This window comes from Vespa mandarinia, chromosome 5 (genome assembly GCF_050613455.1).
Source record: "Vespa mandarinia isolate Hongniang chromosome 5, ASM5061345v1, whole genome shotgun sequence".
NCBI classification, from domain to species: Eukaryota; Metazoa; Arthropoda; class Insecta; order Hymenoptera; family Vespidae; genus Vespa; species Vespa mandarinia.
The window spans coordinates 5,880,001-5,885,000 of NC_140814.1; the positions used below are offsets into that span (position 1 = coordinate 5,880,001).

The 5,000-nt window shown below is 34.9% G+C and overlaps 1 protein-coding gene across 9 annotated transcripts in view; it reads left to right on the forward strand.

Annotated features, from left to right (window-relative positions):
• lilli (AF4/FMR2 family member lilliputian) overlaps window positions 1-5,000 on the forward strand; it is a 167,006-nt gene that overhangs the window by 42,394 nt on the left and 119,612 nt on the right. The gene's annotated exons all lie outside the window — the stretch shown is intronic.

The following is a 5,000-nucleotide window of genomic DNA, read 5'->3' on the forward strand; positions in this document are numbered from 1 at the left end:
AATTAAATAAAACAATAGAATAATAAAATAAACAAACTGAGGTGGAAACAACGACATAAAGACAATAATAATAATAATAATAATAATAATAATAATAATAATAATAATAATAATAATAATAATAATAATAATAATAATTGAGAAATAATAATTGAGAAATAATATTGTTAAGAGAAATAATGCAATAGATTACAGTGAATTTCGAGCGACAAAATGTCAGGTGTGTCGCGTTCGTCCAGGAGCTAAGGGAGCAGACAATTTTTCTCACGGGGGGATGTGCCTTTGAGCGAGCGAGACCAACGTGTATAAGAGAAAGAGAAAGAGGAGAGAGAGAGAGAGAGAGAGAGAGAGAGAGAGAGAGAGAGAGAGAGAGAGAGAGGAAGGGAGGGTTAAAGGGAGGGTTAAAGGGAGGGAAAGGGAGAGGGAAGGAAGAAGGGTTTCGAAGGCTATGCCAGCGAGAGCACCATATGACGCTGACGTTGGTGGTCGAAGCGACGCGATGATCGGCAAAGGGAGGCGAGGGGTATGACTCACAGAAGATCGACGCCTTGTTTATTGATCTTGACGGTGAGAAAGAGAAAGAGAGAAAGAGAGAGAGAATCGGAGCTGCTAATTGTTATGTCAGCGTTTTACACCGATTCACTTTCGATTGAAAATAATGGGAGAAAGAGAGAGAGAGAGAGGAGAGAGAGGGAGAGGGTGGGAGGGAGGGAAAGACGAAGTGGTACTTAATCAATGTTATCGTAAAAAGATACGCTTTTTTTCAACCAATTTTTTCCTGTTTTTTTTTTCCTTTATGTTTTATTTTCCTTTTTTCTTTTTTTTTTTTTTTGTTTTTTTCTTTTTTTTTTTTTTTTAACGTTAAGCCACGACACGATCGTTTTCATTTTTTTTCGTATCTTATCTTTCCTTAAAAACGAGACTGACCGTTGTATCTTCGACTCGTATGTGTCCATACGTCATTGCTTTGTTTTCCTGAGATGATTTTCAAAACAATTTCTTTTCTTTTTTTTTTTTTTTTTTTTTTTTCCTTATTGTTTTTTCTTGCTTTGTTCATCGGTCATATATTTGTAAAAGATATACATACATATATATATATATATACATACATATACATACATATTCATATATATTCATATATAGAACATCTATATCAAATTCAATCAGTATAAAAAGTAACGTCCGATCAGTTTTATATACGTATATATAATGAAGTATTATTCGTTTATTTTATTAACCGATAAGTCAGAAACTTCGTAACAACATTCATATCAACAAGATAAAACGGATCTTTTTTAAAAGACAAAAGAGAATGGGAGAGAGACAGAGAGACAAACAGACAGACAGACAGTGAGAGAGAGAGAGAGAGAGAGAGAGGGAGAGAGAGAGAGAGAGGGAGAGAGAGAGAGAGAAAAAGATAGAAAGGTTTCATCGAGAGTTAATCGAATCGTGTCACGAATATTTTTTTTCCGAGCCAATCGAGACGAGGAGAAGACGGACGAAGGAATGAATCGTCTTTGACATTTTGTCTCCGCGCGAAGTGTCGAAGATAGGAGCCCGTTTGGAATCCGAGGGTCGAACTCGAGGAGAGACGAGAACGCTCCAAATACTTTCGGCTGACTCGACGACGACGACGACGACGACGACGACGACGACGACGACGACGACGAAGACAACGACGACGACGACGACGACGACGACGAAGACAAGAAAGCAAAAGGAGGAGGACGAAGAAGAGGAGAAGGGAGAAGAAATGGAAGACGACGATGAACGGAGGAGCGGGAGGAAGAGGAGGTGATGGAGGAGGTGAAGGAAGGAAGAGACGAAGCCGAGGAGGAGTAGGAGGAAGATGAGGAGATGATAGAGGAGGTGAAGGAGGGAAGACGAAGACGAGGAGGAACAGGAGGAAGAGGAGGAGATGTTGGAGGTGAAGGAGGGAAGACGAAGACGTCGTCGACATCGGCGCTGCGTAGGTCGCTGAATTAAGAGTGAGAGACTCGGCGACGTTGCAGAGGAAAAAGGACGAAGAAGATCAGCAGTGAAAAGAAATCTTAAGATGAGAGAAGAAGAAGAAGAAGAAGAAGAAGAAGTGGGATGAGAGAAATCTGCTGCACGGTTTACATCTCAGATTTAGCAAAATATTTTATTACTATAACTTTGTTTTCTTTTCTTTTTGTTTTTTTTCTCTTCTTCTTCTCTCTGTCTATCTTTCTATCTTTTCCTTTCTCTCTCTCTCTCTCTCTCTCTCTATCTTTTTTTTTTTCTTTTTCTTTATGTTAAACTCACTTGCATAAAAGAATAAAATCTATTTTATATGAGCATTATCTATTATTTGCATTGATGGAAATATATACGAAATATATACGTGTTTATGCACGTTTAAAATGTTAACGAACATGTATCGTATGCAGATTTGATAAAGAAAATAAATATAAACGCTTAGGATAATCAAAAGGAAAGAATTTCGAAATTTTCTTATGAAAATATAATAAAATCGTTTCTTAAAATCTAAAGATAACTAAATCCCTTGGTTTTATTACGTGACTTTACATATATACGTTTAGTTGATGTTTATACCGGTGGATTATGCATATCAATGAGATTATCGGATTAACATACTCAATAGCGATATTCTCTCATTGGTAATAAAGATCTTTATTCGTATTAAATCGTTTGAAAAAAAAATGTTAGGAACGTCGAGTGTTCTCTCCCATAAAACTCTTCTTCATTGAGCGAATCTCATCGAGTATTGTTTGAATTACGTTCGAAGAAGAGATAAAATGATACAACGAATGTACTCATTCATTTACTTACTCACTCACTCACTCACTTACTTAGTTACGAATGAACGAATCACATCTCATCGCATCGCATCGCATCGCATCGCATCGCATCGCATCGCATCGCATCACATTGCATCGCAATCGCATCGCAATCGCATCGCAATTGCATCGTAGCACCATATCTTGCAACATAATTGAGAATTTCAACTTCGTTGCTTCTCGAACGCTTTGCGAGCGGAATCGATAATACTCGTTCGTCTTATCTAATCGCTGCTAACACGGTTCCAGAACTTAACTTGGAACTTGAATTTCGAAATAGGATTCGATGTATTTATCGGTTGATCGTCTTTCGTGAAACCTGTAGTTATTGATGGATCACTTTTAAAATGGTTTTACCTCTTGATACCCATATTAGGTAATAGGTATATATATATATATATATTTATATCAATGAAAATACCAAGCTTTGTGAATTTCCTTTCTATACATGTGTATAAAAAAAAAAGTCAAACAAGAAAGAATGTAAATATACATATATATATATACACACACTTTTTTTCAAGTATTCATTCATATGTATATATATGTACACACACACACACACACGCACATATATGTACTTTTTTTTTTTTTTTTTTTTAGAGATCAACGATCATTTTGATATATTGAATAAAGCTAAATAAACATGATGATATCGTTTTATGGTCTGGATGAATGGTATTTCATTTTAAAACGTACGACGTGAAACTAAAAAAAAAAAGAAAAAAAAAGAATTTATCATAGATAGGTAAACAGAAGTGAGCCGTACTATATTTAATTAATTCGATATTTGACATGATTACATACCTATATAGAATTAATACAAAATCTGCAGTTTCGAAAACAGATTCTCTCGCAGATTCAAGCAAATATTATTGCAAGGAGAAAGACAGAAATAGAGACAGAAAGGGAGAGAGAGGGAGGGAGAGAGATAGGAAGAAAAAAATAGAGAGAGATATCGATAGACATCGTAACGTTCGCGTCGATAATAGCCGCGGAGGAATAATAATAATAATGATGATAATGATAATAATACTAATAACAAGTATATATATATATACAACAATAACGATAATAATAATAATAATAATAATAATAAATAAATAAAGAAATGAAAAAGATAAAAAAGTAAAGATAGAGAAATCAGACGCGTCTAGGAAAAAAGAAGAGAAAAAGAAAAATACTAGGATAGATAAATAAACAAAGATGAAATGAATAGAGACCAGTTAACAACTATATAAAGCTTTTTTTTTTTTTTTTGTCGATTCTGTGAATATAGCTGGGATGGATTATTTACTAATACCGTTTAACGTATTTACTAACCTTAAAGCGTTCATGTAAATAATTGAATTCGTGTTCGCCGTTTGAAGAAAATGGATGAGAGAGGGAATTTTTGCATTGGAAATATAATCGGATAAAAATAAATTAGAAGAATAAGCGACAAATAGACATGCGAACGGACGGGGACCGATCGTTCGGGGAAAAAAAAAAATAAATAAAGAGGGAAAAGAAATAAAAAAAAAAAAAAAAAAAAATAATGAAACGAAAAAGAAACATAAAAAGGGAAAAGAAAGAAAAGAAGAAATTAAAATCACTTTTTAAAAGATTATAGAAAATGGAAATTACCCCAGACGGCTGGTGGGGAGGGGCGGGAGAGCCTTCTTGTAACCGTATACATTTGAAAGTAGATAGAAGGACGATGAACGGCAACGATAAGTACCTTCGCGAGATTCCACTCGAGATTTTAACGACATAAATGCGAGCGTATAAACCGCCTACGCGATTAACGCGTCTTAACGCTTAATTTATTCCCTCGGCCTTGTCTCTACGAATAATGGATTATCTTCTTAGCAAAACATACTCTTCTAGTCTTTCTCTCTCTCTCTCTCTCTCTTTCTCTCTCTCTCTCTCTCTCTCTCTCTCTCTCTCTCTCTCTCTCTCTCTCTCTCTCTCTCTCTCTCTCTCTCTCTCTCTCTTTCTTTCTGTCTGTTTGTCTGTCTGTCTGTCTTACTTCCGTCCTCCTGTATTTTTCTCTCTTAATTTCGAATAAAAATTTATTTTAGTTAATGCATGCACAGTTTTTTCTTCGGAGATATTTAATGTATTTGAACTTTGACACATTTGTTTTCAAATTCCATTATCAATTTATTTATTTTAATATCATTATTTAAGACTCAT